This window comes from Gallus gallus, chromosome 11 (assembly GCF_016699485.2).
Source record: "Gallus gallus isolate bGalGal1 chromosome 11, bGalGal1.mat.broiler.GRCg7b, whole genome shotgun sequence".
NCBI classification, from domain to species: domain Eukaryota; kingdom Metazoa; phylum Chordata; class Aves; order Galliformes; family Phasianidae; genus Gallus; species Gallus gallus.
In genome coordinates, this window is record NC_052542.1 from 12,457,164 (window position 1) to 12,474,805 (window position 17,642).

Consider the following 17,642-nt stretch of genomic DNA (forward strand, 5'->3'; position numbering starts at 1 on the left):
TTCCACAAGTCTTTTTTTAGTCTTGCATCTTGTTTTCTGTGTTTCCTCAGAAATGTAAGAGATACAGACCACCTGACTGGTTCAGTCAGCAGCATCTCTTTTTAGGAACTGACCTGTGGTCTTTAACAGACTTGAGACAAAGCTAAATTATGAAAGGCATGACTGTTAAAATGCTGTCAGCAAAGAGGAACATAAAATAATTTGTTTCTCTCCATCATATCAGTTCTGAATTTTTTTTTCCTAATGTTCCCTTACATAAAAGTATCCCTTTGTACCCTAATGCTCTGTGACCTTTAGCAGTGCCAAAAGGAAGCTCAGTACTGGTGACAGTAGGGAGATACCAGCAGACTTCAGAGCCTGAGTCAAAACATCCAAGCAGAGCCTTCTTCTGGAATGATTGAAATCCTATTTTTGGAGAAGATAATATCATAACCTTTTAATTTTCCTTTCTCTTTTTTTTTTCTTGGTGACAGATGGACAAGCCCAGAGAATTAAGTTGTCTATTCATAGAGCAGGTTCAGTGTGGGCAGCAACACCGACTGCTTCTCATGTTAACCTGCCAGCATTTCTCAAACCTGACCTCAGGGGGCTGCTCCTGAGAATAAGTTCAGCCACCAGTCCAGAGTCCTTCTCTCTGCTGAGACTGCCAAGATGACTAATGTTCAGTGCTAGTGCAAAAGTGGTTATGTATAGAGTGCTCTACTAGCATTTGCGTTGATCACTGAACTTCTGAGTTGTTCATAGCTTTCAGTTTCTAACAACCACCTCGTTTCCTAGCCCCACCCACAGCCAGTTCTTTCCGTTGTCTCCAACCTGCTGTGTTCGTAACTTCTGCTGCACATCAGATGCTGCAGCTAAAATCTTGTAGCAGAACATCAGCCTGCTCTGGTACATAATTATTTTCACTATTACTATTATAGTAAAACAAATTGACAAGAAAATGTGAAATTAGTAAGAAAGTTCTCTTTTATTTAATGTGTATTTACTATACACAGTAGACAATAACACAGCTTAAGAAAAACTGCCAAAGATTAATCTTCTGAGTTTATCTTTTTACCCATTTCTAAATCATTTCCTCAGCGTTGTTGTCACAATCATCTACATTTATTGTATGTGGAAGATACCACCTTCTTATTGAGCAGGTATTAATCATACAGTTAGCAGAACTGCTGCTTCTGAGTGGTTTATAAAAGAATCTGGGGCCCTTGCAGCAAGGACACAAGAGAATGTGCATGTTCACAAGGAGGATGACTCTGCTGTCTCTGATCCTGCTTATGGGGATTGTCATCCATGGGCTTGGAGAATGATTAGCTGTAAAGAATGTCCAGAACCGTGCTAGGATAATATCCAGTAATTTCCTGCAAGGGAAAACCCTAAAGGAACATTCAGGATGGCTTGAGAGGATATTCCTATTAATTTGAATGATATTATATTTATACTAATTTTAAATCCTCAGCTTCTAAATATTCTTAGCTTTTGCTCTGAGCTCACACAAACCTACTAAGTCAAAGTATCATTCTAGGCTAGAAAGAGCCATCAGTCAGCAGCACGCAGTGTTTATCAGACATCACAGTTCCAAAAGTATCATTCATACTAATACATTAGGGAGTGCACTGCAGCTTTTAATACCTCATCTGAAAGAAAACCACAGTAAATCGCACTTTGCCTAGCTAAGAAGGAGGATGAGAATCATGCTCTCTAAGGTTTCTCAAGGATGAGCACAATTTATATCTGTTCAGTGTTACTTGAGTTTATATTTGCTTATGGATCACTCTAGTTATTCCTTTAGGAAACAAAGCATTATACTGTCAGTCTTCAAAAATATGTATTGTTAACATTAGCTTTACTTTGCATTAAACATTTAAATTATATATGAGACAACTCAGTGAGGGTGTGCAGTGAACTGTTGTGTGGAGACTAAAAGTCTGTCTGAAGGCACTTTAACAGAAAGCTTTATGTGAAAACCATACACTCATCTAAACATGTCTGGGCTGAACTATAAAAAGCAAGTGGTAAATCCTATCTTATTCAATGACAGCAGTTGCTGGCTTTTCAGAAGTGATCTTACAATATACTGAGCACTTGTAAGCCTCTACAGTATGAGCAGTCTATATGTGCATTTGTGTACTCATGCCCCTATATGTGCTTTTGTGTTATGGCAGTTGCAAGGCTAGCGTTTGGGAGGGGAAAAAGCGTGGGGCATGCTGCTGAGAATCTTCTGCTTTGGCTGAAGTCAAAGGGAAAGGCAGAATCACCATGGGAAAGCATCTTCGATGCAATGTTTCCATCATTCTTTTCTGTACTGGCACTATCTTCACTCTTTCTTTTCCAGCTTAACCAATGTAGAGGCTAGATGTGGAGCCTTTTACATGCTGTTGTGTATAGCTGAAACACATTCCAAGGTGAAATTTTAGTGGCATGATGATAAATACTTGCCAGGGGTTTTTCAATGTTGGCTTAACTATGTTGGTTTGTATGTATGTTAAGGAAGACTTCTATTCCTTGTATTTCAGCAGTGATCCATTTTACCTATCATAGATGCTGTATTCCTTATTTGTTCTACAGATGAACATTTTTAATATTAAGTACTATATAACTTGTTGATTCTTTAGACAGTTGGAAACAGGTGCCTTATTTATGAAAACTTCAAAGCAAAGCTAAATAACTCTTAAAAAAAAAAAAAGTATCTCTAATGGAAGCCTACTTATTATGTGTGCTGCTTCTTGACTCTTAGTTAAATAAAGCAGTATAATATGATGCTGCTCAAAAAAGACAAACTACTCATTTTTATAGCTATTCCAAGTAATGTCATGCCTTATTTTCAGGAAGATACTGAAGTGAAGGCTCAGTGCTTGTTTGCTTTTTAACCCCATTTTTCACTTGTTCATTGAAAGGAAAAAAAAAAAACAAACAACTGTAGCAATGTGATGTGACTGGCAGCTATACCTACTGAAAGATGTCTACACCTGTGTATATTTGCAGTACCGTGCATGTTAATTAAAAGACTTTGTATCTCCAGTGCACTTGGAGCTGCCAGATTGAAATAAATGTTACCTAGTTTTAGATGACAGTTGTCCAATGTGTAAACAAGAACCACACTTAGTTCAGTGTTTGTTTTGGTAACTTGCAGAATACTCTTTTAGTAAAACTTGATTCCTATGATTCTTTAATATTCTGTATACTATTTGCACTGAATAATGGCAGTACTCCTGTGAGCAACCCTATGCATCTGTCTACCAGCAAATAACATTTCTGTAATTACAGTATGGATGATGACAGATGTGTGAGTGGGAAATGGTGAGGGATAGTGGGAAGACAATTGTAGCAACAAAACACATAATCTACAGAAGACAAGTCAAAAGAATATTACAAAAATAAACAGAATTTGTAGGGATGAAATCAGAAACAGCACTACTCTAGTAAACAGAAAAGAATGACTTAGCTGGAAAAAAGCAAAACAGCTTCATGGATAGGGCCTCGTATTTGTGCGATTGTAAATGAAGAGAATTTCCACTAAAAGACCATTACATTGTAGCCTTACTGTGATAAATCTGTAATGTTGATGAGGTAGATTTGATTTGTTAGTGTTTGCAGTTGATTTTAATCAGTGTTTCTGCAAATATATATAGAGCATAGTTTTTTCAGTTGAAAGCTGAGGCATGCAGGCTACCTGGATATGCAGTATAGACAAGACACAAAGAACAGTGGGCTCAAGAGAGAAATGCTGTATCGAAATGTTATAATTATAGGAAGACATCAAAAGTTATGGAGTTGTGCTGGAGAAAAAAAAAAATTCTTCCAGGACATTTGGCTTGTCTGGTGTGAGTTGAATAATTGCCTGGTGTTTGGTTTGATTTTCACTGCAACTTCTTAGGTTTTGTCTTTTGAAGAACAATAGTAATTTCTTGAGGAAATAAGCTGAGATGAACTATTGTAAAGAAAAGGACTTGTGACATGGACACAAGGATATTGGAGTCAGCTGTATTCCTTGCAAAGCCCGTGTCTTCCAGTTTTTGCAAACAGAATGACCCTTGCTGTATCTTTCAAGATGCTAACTTCACTGAAGGTTTCCTTATCATTTCCTACTATTGCTTTTACACCTGCTATTTGTCTGCAATAGTAAGGGTGAACTTACCCATGCAGAATAGAAGCTGGTGTTTGAATGCTGTCCTCTATACCTTTTTTTTGTAGTGTTACATGGTAAGTGGAAGACTAGAAACTTAACTGGTGAGCTTTACATGTATTATTTAAGTCATTATTGTGGATAGAGCCAAGCCAGTCTTATAAAATTGAGGCATTATTGGAGGGAAGAGGGAAGGTTGAAGATGCAGCCCCCCACCAGCCCATCTAGGCCAGGAGTTGAGCCTTGCGGAAGTATAGGCTGTTCTGTCCTGAAATCTGACCTTGACTTGAAGACATGTGGCTCCCTTCTTCTATAATTGCATAGATATCAACAAAGAAAGCTCTGCTGCCTTTTGTTTCCATCTTAAAGGCATTTTACTAAAGTAATAGATTAAAAAAAGAAATATGTTAAATAAAAACAACATTTATTAGAGGACATAATTTTAAATATTTTATGATATAATTAAGTCTTATTAATGTAATGGTCTTTATTCTTCAGCTTAAAAATTCACAAGGTTAATCTCCCTTTCATGTTTATTATGCAATGTTTGCCACAATTATTTGTTATATATTCTTATAAATAATAGATGAATATTAGAGGTTTTAAATTAAAATATGGGTCGCTTTTTACCAGTGTTACTCCAGTATTAAGCTAGAATTAGTGGAATTAACAAAAGAGTGTATCAGGCCCTGCTATTTCTTAGTTCTGCCACATCTGGCTCATTTGACTTGAGTAATTCATGAAAAACACTGCCTTTTGCTATTGCCTCTTTATTTAACGTGACCTGCAAAGAAGCTGAGGATCAACAAATAAAGGAACTACTAGCCAAATTATTTTCATGTTGCTTCCTGTGGGAGACATTCTGAGGCTGAAGTACTAGAAATATACTTATTTGCTCAATTTTACTATTACTTGGCAATAAAAACCACAAACCAATGATCTAAAATGACTGTAGAATACTTATTTCAGGAGGTATTCACTCGATTCCCTAAATTACTGGAATTAAAACTAGTTCTTTTCAGTAAAATGATTCCTTGTCTGTGTGCTCTTCTGCTTTTTTAGCTACTTACTGAAAAAGAAAAGTACTTCAACATTAAGTCCCGGGGATTTAAATGATTTATTTTCTCCTTCATTAGTAATACTTGTTGCATATGCATCAGGAAATATTTTTTTAGGGGAAATGGATGTTTTATTTTACCACAGCATAGCTACTTAATCTTTTTAAGATCAATTTGCCAAATTATGATGTCAGTAGTTGTTTAAAAAAAAAAAAAAAAAAAAAAAAAAAAAACACTTTCTGGGCAATATGCTGACTTACCTTCATAATTCTATAAGGAAACAAAGCAAATCTCTGGAGGACTACTCTCAGAAGTAAGCATATACTTACAATCTCCCTGCATTCAAAATGCAAAAACATATATGGTTTGGACTAGCAGTCAAATTTCAGCTTCAGATCAGATTAGATTTGGGCTCACAGTGTACGCAAAACTTCCTATCTGGGAGTTTCTTCAGCACCTGGCATGTTATTTGTTTTTACTTCCGCTTTTGTTAGTAACCACACCTGCCTCTAATTTCATATAACTGCTACCACTTATTACCTTCATGTGGACCCAAAATATGTGACTTCTACTCTAATTAAGGAAGGTATCTTTATGATGAGTTGTTCTGGACCTGGAGATCTCCTGTTCAGAACAGAAGGAACAGTGCTGTCAATTTTTTAAAACCTATCCAATTTACAGCAAGGAGATATTCTTGCCAGTGACTGGTTTTTTATTTCTGCTGTTTCCTTTTGTTTTGTTTTAGAAGTAGTAGCCATAGCAGGCACATTCTGCTGCTGCTGTAGTAAATGGTCATCCATGTATTTCTATAAAGACAAGATGAATGAAGTCTGTATTAATTTTATAGAAATCTGATGGAAATGAATGCGGTTCATTTTCTTAAACCATGCTCGAGAACCACGTAGTCTCTACTAAGATATACGTTAGGTCTTTACTTGTTCCAAAGTCTGAAAGTGACTTTACTGGTCTTGTTAATGGAATAAATGTAGTTGTTTTTATTACTACCATCATGCCTGGTTTCAGTGCTGGCCATAAGGTAAATTAAAACAGGCCACTAAGTGTGCCAAGCATACTGGCATGCTGTGTTGTTTAGCTTTCTATTGTATTAGTCTCATAGGTATGCCAAAACAGTGTTAGCAAACAGTTAACTATTCCTCATGCATTCCGTAGAGAATTTGCAAAAAGAAGCCATTCAAGAGAGGCAACATGCTAAGCAAAGTAGAGTCTGAGCTTTTTGAACTGGAAACAATCCTGTTTGCTTTTCTCAGTCCCTCACTTGGAAACCACAGCTCTAGCTCAGACACAGGGATAATAACTCTGTCTGATGATAACATTAAGCCCTACTGATTTCGGAAATTTCAAAAGGTTCAATTCTCTCACCTGGCAGATATCTCTTATACATGCAAGCATTTTGTTTCTCCTGGGATCCACCCATCCTTTTTACATCAGGTCTCAGAAGTCCATTAAAAATCTGTTTTATTTAGAGAGCTTAAGCTTGCTATTATCATGGAATTTTATGGTAAATCCTCCTTGAAAGTGAACAGTTGGCACCTAAGTCAGACCACAGTGAAATCAGAAAATACTTCTTACTTCAGTGGTTTCCCCCAGAATTAACTTGTACAGCAGAGAAAAGAAGAGGGTACCTCGCGTATTAGGTCTGTTTGTTTTTTGTTTTGTTTTTTTAATACAGGGGAGCTACCTAAATACAATTTGATAAGTGAAATTACCTTAGCCGGTACTTCTATACTTTTTCTCTCAAGTCCTCTTAACATCCTCTCTCCTCCTGGCCTCCTTGTCTTCTTCTAGTTGTCAGGCATCCTTCTCCCCTGTCCTGCTGATGTGGCAGTTACACGGCTAAAACTGCTTGGCTGCACACGTTGCCTCCTGCAGCGAGAAAGCAGCACTGTACAGAACTTCTGTTGCTGACAGGCGTGACACAGTTTGTCCAGCCAGGGAACTGCAACGTTTCCACCAAGCACGTCAGTGTAGCAGAAGGGCAGAGCAATGACACTGTTAGGAAGAGATGAGAACACACAAAACTTGTTACACATTTCAGCAATTCTTGTTTGGATTGATGCAGAATTACTTATGCTGTAAACTGGTGCCCTAAAGTTCTCTCATTCTGGCCTTACTCAGCCTCTTGCTAATGAAGAATGGGATATATGCATCTATAAAGAAGTACTTCAATTTCTCACGAATTAGCAGATGTATTTTTAGTGGATAATTTGTTTGCCAAGAATAGCTAAAAATAACTTTCAGAGGTAGGATTATCAGTGGTGTCCAGCACTGGGCAAAAAAAAAAAAAAAAAAAAAAAAAAAAAAAAAAAAAAAAAAAAAAAGTATAGATGCATAATTAGGGGATTTGTATTAAATCTTGTTATAGGGTCATGTTTTGCTGATGAATATGTTAATTTCCTGTTTTGATTCTGATAACATTGAAAGCTGTTTGTATATCAACAACACTTGCACAATGGACAGAAGAATTATCAAGCTGAATTTATATAATACCTACAAGAATAAAAAATTAACAGTAAAGGCAGTGATTTGATTTTGCATAGAGGAGATGATTCATCTATGTCCACACAATTAATGCAGTGAACATTTAATTTCTTTTTAGGGAAAAAAAAAAAAGCAGTGTCACACATTTATTTGGTATTTAGAAGAATGTTAGCAGAGAGAAAGGAGGGAAAAAAAGGAATAATTGTAACCTGCTTAGTTACTGCACACTAGAGGGCACTTGAGGTAGAGCAAAAAATGTTTCCAGAGCTACTGAAACTGATTCAGTTACCTTTATTGGCAAAGCATACTGAAAACTAAAAGCAAAGACTAGCCATTAAAATTGCATTCAGAACATTACTATACAAAAGCACTTCATTGATTGTCTTTCTTGATAGAAATTTTGTTTTGTTTTTTATCTTAGTATTTGATATATCTATTTTTTTTCTAATATTCAACTCGATAGCAACTGATGAATTATTCCTTGGGTACTATTTGGAATTTTTAACTTGATAATGTATTGTTATTTTGGTGTGCTCCATAATATCATTGGTGTGTATGGCACAGAAATTAGTAGTTAGGGGATTTATATTTTAAAACCTCTAGACAATGAAGGGGTCTCAGAACTAGCTGTGTTTTATTTTACTAAGTGGAGTAATTTGGGGATGGGAGAAGTATTACAGCCATTGTGTTAAGGATGCGAAGGCCCTACTGCTGCTGTTGGGTTAAACCTTTGTTTCTCTTCTCCATGGTCTGGAAATGGAATTTGCATGGATATAATTCATCTGACCAATCAAGGCAAAAGAATCTTAGTCACAATCAATGCATTTATTTCATGAAGTGGATAACAAGGGAATGGACTTTGATTATACGTTTGACAGAAGACTGCACTGGCAAGTGGAAATTTTTATGTGATTAAGAATAATTTTTACCACATATGTGTGGGTGTTGCTGATAGACGATCTTTTCCTTCTTCTGTGGGGTTTTTCAAGCTTTCTATTTTACCACTGGATAGTCAACAATTTTTCACTTCTGTTAAGACATAGAAGGCACTCCACTGCAAATTCCTCATGTAAGATTCTTACTTAAAATGAAACCATGAATTGCTATCAATACAAATTAAAACAACATCAAAACAGCAAACAACAGAACAACACAAAACCTACCCCAAACCATACATCTTCTCTTATGAGCCACTTATACAATTTCCTTTGTTTTAATCTCATACCATCAATTGTAAACATTATGTAGTGGAACTTCTGTGTCTTCTGTGACTTCAGAAACACAGGAGATCTTTATTTTTCGTGATAGCCAATTTGTGATAATTGTATACAAACAGTCTTTAAAAGTGGCAAGAGAGTGATAAGAACCAATATTCTAAAGGTAATTACGTATCTGTACTGGCATAGTGAACTGATAAGTGCATATCTTACTCAGAAATGCTCTGGACTTATTTCTTTCTTGGTTTATGGGGTGTGAATTCTAGCTTGTTGAAGCAAACTGTATTTAGAAATAATCCCTCATATAACATAAGGAAAAACTATAAAGTAGACGGAACATTTGGATATCGTATGCATTGGATTGGTCTGAAGTTTTTATGAAACAATTATAGGGTATGCCTACTGTATAAACTCACTTCAGCAGGTTCAAATCAGTTATTAATTTTATATTAGTATCATTACTTTGAAGTGGCATGAAAATCCCTGTAAGCAAAAGTTGGTTGCTGTAAACTTATAATTTATCTTAATTCACACCAGACTGATTAACCTCAGGTTATTTTGGATCAGGTCCTAAAGATGGTATTAAAAACTGAAATCAGTTACTGATACTTTGGGGGAAGTAGCTCATTACTAGGTAACTTTGAGTATGAGGAATTACCACAGCGGTTTCTTTTCTAAGCATGCTTTTCTTCAGTCTCCTCCTCACTCCCTTCAGGTTCCTGGCTTTCTCATTGTTACGTAGATGAGATGACGATAAACATCTCTATCAGCAGTAGCAGCCCTTGTACGGCTCTCTCATGACTGAGTCACACCTTAAAAAGCTCATTTCATGTCATTTCTATTGAATATTCTTAAGCAGCAGGGTCTGAGCTATCTGTCTCCAGAAAACAGTTTATTATGCTGCTTTGCAATGCTGAGAAACTAAGTAGTACAATTACAACTGTTTCTGCAAAAATATGAAAGAGTGAAAATATACTTGCCATTTCATTATGTTCCAAACATTTTTAGTCAGTAGACAGACATTGTCTGTACGTGAATGAGAAGGCACACTATGCTTGTAATCCTTCTTAAGATGGAAGAAAACTTCCAAATTCTCTTGCAAGCAGAGGTTGTTTTATTGTCCTTATCAGTCACAATTGCTCCAAAATTATGTACAGATATATATAATTTTAAAGACTGAATTCCAGGTTGACCCAGGTTGTATTCAGTCATGTACATTTTGCAGCTAATTTCTTCTCTGCAGTTTAACTAAAAATCTTCATCTATTTCAACTGGAGTCAGAGATGCTTTCTGCTTGCAGAATGAAACGACCATTTAAGAGATGTATTATGAGGAAGATGATTTGTTTAAGGTATTTGAGGAAACAATTTTTAGCCAGCAGAATCATCAGTGCTCTATGATGTTATGTGTGTGTATATATATATACATCATTCTGATAAACATACATTAAGTCATTAAATTTGGATAGGATGCAGAAAGCTGTAAATATTTTGTTCTAAGATTATTTTAAATTTATGATGAATTCACATACTTTTCCTATCAAGACTTATGCATCATTTTAAGGGCTTTCCAGGAGGTGCATCCATGGATGACATAATCCACAAATGGCACAAGTCAAAGAATGAAATCAGAACAAAATCTAAACCTTAGTTTATGCTTGGAGGCACAACCTCTACCATTAGCTTTTGTCCCCTAGACAACTATACAACCTGCTTAACAGAGACAGACAAGAAATTTAACTTATTCTCATTAATTAGAATTTTATTGGTTGCTTTCATGGAGTGTTTTTCAAGGGGAAGGAAAACATGGTGTGCAACTACTTTTAGTGAATCTTTATTTAAAAAAAAAAAAAAACTTTGCAAACTCATTAATTCCAAGGAGTAAAACAAGACTAAAGCATCCTCATCTTTCTTTGTGATACCATCTATATTCTCTTTGTGTTGTTCCATTCCTGGAAGGATAGGAGAGAAAAAAAATGCCCTTTGTTTCAGTGGAACCCCAGGAAAAGGGAAGCCACATTTCTGATGTTATCTATTACACTGCAAAATGTTATGTATTTCCCTCAAGGTTCTGTGCCTGCTTTGTCGAGTATTGTATATTTTGTATCCACACTTCTCCAAGGAATCATCAGAGGTTCACAGCTTGGAAAGCAAATTCTTAGGCTGAGGGAAGAAATACTAGGTATCTCTTTGTTGTCCTTGAAAAATGTCCAATTCCAGGTATGTTTTCTTGTGTTGAAACTTTGCAGAATGAACACTTGTACAATAAGCACACCTGTTATCTGCAATACTTACTAGGGAATATAAGATTATTTAAAAAAAAAAAAAAAGCACATAAAGGACCTCCAAATGCAGGTGCTTCTGCTGTTTAGTCTCATGTGAAAGCACATATAATATCAGCATGAAAAATAAGACTAACTGTAATGAAACTGAATTATACTGTATGCTTACTATATAGAGGAATATTAAGGTCCACTTTCGGTAGGCCTTGGTGCATCTTAACTTGTTAAGGGATTTTCAGGTGAATGAATTGAAGATGATACTTCCCCTGCAGTTGAACAACAAACCGGCTTGAGTAAGGCAAAACCACACTCAGTGCTTGTCTTAAACACAAAAAAATGCAGCTGGTCAGGGAAAGGTGTAAAGTGCTGAGGGAAGTGAGTGTACTTCAGCTACCATGATGGTATTAGTTGAGTGCTGAACCATTTAGGTAAGTTTATACTTGACTGTGTCTATTCCTTCTGCGTTAGCACACTACTGACCCCTTCTCTATTAGTAAACATGAAATGTGGGAGGAAAAAAAGGGGTGGTGTTAACAGCAGAGTCATGATGTATGTAATGATTATATAAAAAAGCACTTCATCTGCTAATAGCTCATAGATGCACCATGAAAAGGGAGTGGACCCATAAGCTCGAAAGACGGTGGGCACAGGGGTCACTGCTGCTGCCTGGCGTGGTTCCTCAGCTCTGCCTGGTGCCACACTGAGCCACTTTCAGCTCTTTGCAGACACCTGGCGCTGAGCATGCTTGCTGTCTCCTAACCTCTTTCCAGCACTTCGCGCGGGTCAGACCTGTCCGTCACAGGAGGTGGAAGCGGGGTGATGGTGACCACCTGTCTGTGTTGGGGTTGCCCTTCAGCTCCTTCTGCTGGGAGACGTGTTGGCTGCGTTCTGCTTTTATGCGGCTTCAGGCTCTTGCTGTAACATTTCATTGCCACCCTTGGCTTGAAAGCAGTACAGGAGAGAATTGAAATGCCTGCAGTTCTCTGGGGTTTGTTTGGAGAAGGTGTTTAAATAATGCCCTCCCCGTCCCCAGCGCGTCCGCCTGTCTCTCCCGCAGGCTCTGTGGCGGAGATTAACAACTGCCTGCCGTCCCACCCCGCTTCTCGCCCTTCCTTAGCCCTCTCCCGGTGTCCATTCCCCTCCGCCTTCCCGCGCCGCAGCCCCGGGAATCACCTCAGCGCCGGGGGGCTCCTTCCCGCCCGCTGCCCCCGCGGCGTTTATCCCCGGCTGGTCTTTCCTCCCGGCGCTTCGGGCACGTCCCGGCTCCGCCGTGCTGCTGGGTCGCACCGGTCCCGGCGGGCTCCTCCCCGGTGGCCTCGGCGAGCAGCCCCCCCCCGCTTCCCTGCCGCCGGGTGCCGCCTGCCGCCCGCCCTCCCGCCCTGCCTGAGGGAGATGCCCGGGCGCGCGGTGAGCGCGCTCCCGAGCAGCGCGGGGCTCGGCGGTGTGTGGAAAAGTTGTGCGCTTACCGCCTGAACGGCTGGGTAGGGGGGTGCGAAGGAGAAGGGGAGAAAGAAGGAAAAAAAAAAAAAAAAAAAAAAAGCAACAAAACAAAAAACCGCCCCAAACTGCTTACATGAATTTCCAAGCGCTAGACCTGCCTCCGAGATCAGCCCAATAAGAGCTGTCAGGGGAGGCTCCCAGCTCACTTTTCCACATCACTTCACAGTTACATTTGGCAGGCAGGCACGTTGGAGCGCTCAGACCCGGAATTAGTGGATTTATGTGGAATATCCCCGCTTTCACGGAGACGTGCTGCTGCCACTGGCTTGTGCAAAGGGAGAAATTAATAACTGCACTTGAGCATGCAGGCACAGAAACCCGAGAAGCAAAATAACCGGCATCTCCTCCAGCATCAAAAAGCATGAGAAGAAAATCGGGAGAATCCTGCCTGTTCACAGGGACTGGCGAATGGTTGTTTTACCTCACCCTTTCAATCCGCGTGTGAAGAGGCTGCCAGCAGGCTGTTTCCTTGGTCCTTGAAAGAGTGAGTATTCATTTTATTAGTATTATTTATGTCTGGCTGGCGGAGGGCTGTCTCTCCATAGATTTCTTTTTGACTTAGTGCCTGTCTGTGTCCCTGCAAGGTGCGCTGTGCGAGTGCCTTCCTCCTCAGTAGGTGCGATCCTGGGCTGAGCGAGAGTGACTCATTAACTCTGATCTTTGGAATCATGAAAATGTCATAGGATGCTAGTTGGGATTTGTTCTTTTTTTTTTTTTTTTTTTCCCCCCCTTGGGAGGAGGAATGGTGGTGTGGCTATTTCTCCCCCTTTTTTTTTTTAATTATTCTTTTTTTCCTATGGAGGATGGAGAAGACTTTGCATCACAGAGGTTTGCTTCTAAGGCTACAGAACCTGTTTCTTCTCCTTGGTTTCTTATTTAGTACCATAAATCTTTGGGCTATTTCACTGTGTTGAATAGATGCAGGGTTGCATTCATGCATTGAAATTGCAGTTTTCGTGCTGAGAATAAAAATCACCCACTAGCTAGGTATGTAAATGAGGAAGGAGGAGGTTAGAAGAGTCGAAAGGGGGGAAATCCCCATGATTTATCACCCTTGTCCACCCCAAAGCTTTGCACCTCTCAAATAAATAAATAAATAGAAACAGTATGACACCTTCCTTTCCCACTTCAGAAAGGAAACTGTCTCAGAAACACTGCTTTTCCTCCTAAAAGCTGAGAGGAGAATGAATCTTTAGCTATAACTAGCCAAGAGTCATCTCTGTCCCACAAGTTGTTTTCCTTCCCTTTCTTTGGTTGACTAAACAGATAATGCAGCCAGCTGAAACTTCGGAGAGGGAGAAAGCCCCTTAGCTCCAGCAGCTCGTTAGTTGCATCACTGCCAAGGCTCCCAGAGAAGAGATGCAGGCATCTGTCGACCCCTGAAACTGACAGTTCCACTAAATGCTTCATCTTCTCTTTGAGCAAGGCAGAGGAGTAATGCATCCTTAGATTCCTTTTGGCTACAATATCTGCTGGGTGGCAGCATCCCAGCTGGGAGAGCGGATCTGTCAGACAGTATCCCTGCTAGACAGCATCAGACCTGTGTGCAGTGCTTGGCTGGGGAACCTGGGAGTTGCTGGATCAGGGTATGGTGCTGCAAAGCTTCAGCATGGAAAACTGATGGCAGTTTCTCTGTGGATATTACAGAAGAGATTAACTCAGATCCTTATTCAGACAGTGCCTACCGCCATGAAGGTGACACCACTTAACATAGGCAGGAATTCCTTTGTGGTTCATTGCTGTTCAGTCGTGCCTGGAATCTGTCTCAATTCAAACAGTTTACGTTTAGTACCAGACTAAATAGAGTGGAATCTATCCAACCTGGCACATAATGGCAATGCACAGACCTGTTTGTGTTGCCAACAGGTATCAAACTCCATGCACTCACTTCTGTCTCCCTCTTGCTCTTTCAGACAGGCACAAACACACACACTGTTTCATGCAAATGGTTCTGTCTTTCTTTCCTCTGAATGTAGAAATAAATATTCATACAGTTTTCATAAAAGCTGATGCTTTTAGACAGCCAATTGATCGCTTAAATGTCTAGCTATTTGTCTTTGAGTATTGCAGCCAGATGTTTTTTGGGGGGGCAGCTGAGTGTAAGAAATCAAATAGCATTAACTGTTTATTGTTTTGAATCTACCACATTAGTGCTTAATAAAGGAAGGTAACAGCTGCTCCCTTCAGTTTCAATAAAAGAAACTGATAACTGCCGTGGCTATATGTAAAGAATTTTCTTAACTTCACTCCTCATCTCTTGTAAATTCTTGGAGAGTTTCTGTGCAATAAGGATGAGAGAAGTATGCAGTACTTATGTATGAGTGGTATACCTCATCTACGTTCAATACCAGACTGGTAGGAACAAGAGGAGACTTCATAATAGGCTTCTCAGTAAATATAAATAAATAAATACATGTAGAAGATAGAAAAATTACCCCAGTGTGCATTTTGTCTGCCTTAAATAAAATGATTAAGCAGCTAGAAGAAGTTAGTGTTTTACATACTTGTGAAATTATCAAATTTCACACTTATAAAATGTCATAACATCAAAAACCAAAGGCTCGCTGTCGCGTCACCTCCCAGCCTGTCTGAATATCTGTGAGAAGAAAACCCTAGGAAGGGAGCTGATTATTATGTAATATTCTAGTCTAAGGTTTTCAGCCACTCAACCTTATTGTTCTACCTCACTGCATACACATTGAGCACAGCCTTCTGCTAACGTTCTCCAAGGCTTGCTGTTTGTTAGCACTCCTTCCTTGTAAAACTTGCATCCTGGCTGCAAAGAACTTCCATTTGCATGCCTGGTTGTAAGCTGATGGTCTTCTGTATACTTAGAAGTTGAAGTATTTCTTGAAAGTTGGTTCTTAGAGTATGCAGGTGAGCAATTCTTAAAAATGAGCAGACTACTAGTCAAGAGAGTAACTTCTATTTATTTGTTTGCAATGTTAAAAAAATCAATAAAAAATTGTGTCTGCTTAGCAAATACATCTGTTTTGATAAGTACCTCTGTTAGGACATTTAGTCATTTTATACCTTTCATTAAAACAGAAGTATTTATCTTTGTAGGAGATGAAATCCTCCTTAGTTGCTTTGTGATTTTTCAGTATACCTCACTTGTTCGCACCAGCACCTGCTGCTGAAGTACAAAACAGAGTTGTAAATGGGGAAGTAGTCCCACAGTCAGATTTAAATTGACTTTCTTTGTCAACTGTTTTCTTTAAACACTTTCTGATAATATTACACCTTTAAAAGAATTAATCCCTTAACTGATATTTGGACATTTGCATCACTATTAACGTATGCTGCAATCTTCTTTGCTAGGAAAGAAATACTTTTAAATCCTTTCTTCATTATATAGAACTATTACAAGCAAAAGCAGTCAACTGTAGATATACATTTAAGTCTATTACTCCTTGAAGTACTCCCTGCATTTTTACTCTGTTTCTTCAAATGCAGTTGCAGATTCTGTCTTTGAAAATATTCATTTTGGAAGACCTGAATGCTCTACAGAATTTAGCTGGGACTTTTTCAGCCACTTACTGAAATGAGGGGCCTGGAACCTACCCTCTTGACCCTTGATACAGTTAATTTCATATTCAGAAGTTGAGAGACTTTCAAGGGGAAAAAAATTCTGAACAGGAAAGAGATGTGAATGCATGCTATAATCTCTTGGTGTTGCACATCTCCAAGTGATGTTTATGAATGCTCTGTAACAGAAAGCTGCTGTCAATGCCACGCAGTATAAACAGGCATTTTCATCACATATTGAATAACCATTAAGATGCTATATATATAAGCAGCATTCCCTTTGTATTGTTTTCCTTGATGATGTCGTTAGAATCTGACCTTTGAGTTATTAATAATGACAAATTTATGTTTACAGCATACACCTGAGTTACATCTGCATTCCTGAAAATCACAGAAGCGTCTTTCAACTATGAGTTTAAAATAATGCAAACAAAATTCTTTCAGTGGGAGGGAAATGATATAGCATTTTGAGCTTGGAATGCTTTAAGCATCATCGTTACCATAAAATCACATCAATAGGATTAAATTAGATGATGAAACTCAACATTTTTCTTAGTGTTGTTGCCATAGAAAAGGTAGCTTACTTCATAGCTGTCTGAACATAACTGTTTGAACAGTAGATAGAAATAGAACAAAGTCAAGTCCAATTCAGTCTAAGATTTTAACTGATATATACATCTTTTTCGCCCCCCTCAGTTATACCCCATATTCCTTTTGTTCTGGAATCTGCTCAGCATGTTTCTCATTTTGTCAGCTAAGTAAATGCTGACACAAAACGCACCACGGTGGCATTTTGGCTATATAAATACAATTTTCTTCCCAAAAAAACATTGGGAACTGAAGTATTACATGCAAGCAGAAATGGAAAGATAACTTCTGAACCAGTTTAGTAACAATAGATAGAATTTAAAGTGCTTGACTCCAGGCAACAGAGTGATTTCTACTTTCCAGCCATGAGAGTAACCTTTATCCATGAGTTGCAACTATAATTCATGTAGAATCAATTCTCCAAGGTGTTGGGCATGGTATGTCTTGTGAAAATCGTTTGAAATTGAGGATGATCAGCACTTTGGCTTGGACTTTAAATTAGTAATGTGAACCAATCTTAGATCCAGAGAAGCAAAATCATCCATAAGAAGTGTCTGCTGAACCCTGTGGTGCCTAAGTTATAGACCAGCTCAGAAGGGTGTTTCCTTCTCAGTGTATCTTGCTCAGGCCTTTGCAACTAACTGTGGGAGTTCAGAGTATCCCAGAAGCAGTCAGTCTTTGCAGTCGCTAGTTCACAGCTTCAACATTCTAATGTATTGTATGTTCACTTGAAGTATCTTAGGAAACGATGCTTAGCCTAGTTTGATGAATGCAGATAACTATTTAAATCCACTTCCTTTGCAGTCACTGGTTATTGTAATCATATACATATCTTTATTATTATTATT

The 17,642-nt window shown here is 38.5% G+C and overlaps 1 protein-coding gene and 1 long non-coding RNA gene across 11 annotated transcripts in view; one reads left to right on the forward strand and one right to left on the reverse strand.

Annotated features, from left to right (window-relative positions):
• Window positions 1-948: 948 nt before the first annotated feature.
• LOC107054314 lies at window positions 949-12,496 on the reverse strand. Of its 2 annotated transcripts, XR_006931189.1 has the most exons (6): window positions 12,352-12,496; window positions 9,556-12,119; window positions 8,610-8,709; window positions 6,909-7,191; window positions 6,562-6,732; window positions 949-5,987 (listed from the first exon to the last, which is right to left on the reverse strand). It is a non-coding gene; the product is annotated as an uncharacterized LOC107054314 (long non-coding RNA). The 2 variants fall into 2 exon arrangements; XR_005862955.2 differs by lacking the exon at window positions 8,610-8,709.
• A 344-nt stretch (window positions 12,497-12,840) lies between these two features.
• The window catches only part of CDH8 (cadherin 8), a 143,889-nt gene continuing 139,087 nt past the window's right edge, over window positions 12,841-17,642 (forward strand). For all 9 annotated transcript variants that reach the window (XM_015292511.4, NM_001100289.2, XM_025154211.3 and 6 more), the window contains exon 1: window positions 12,841-13,162. The gene's annotated coding sequence lies outside the window, so the exon portion shown is untranslated. The remainder of the gene's footprint in view (window positions 13,163-17,642) is intronic.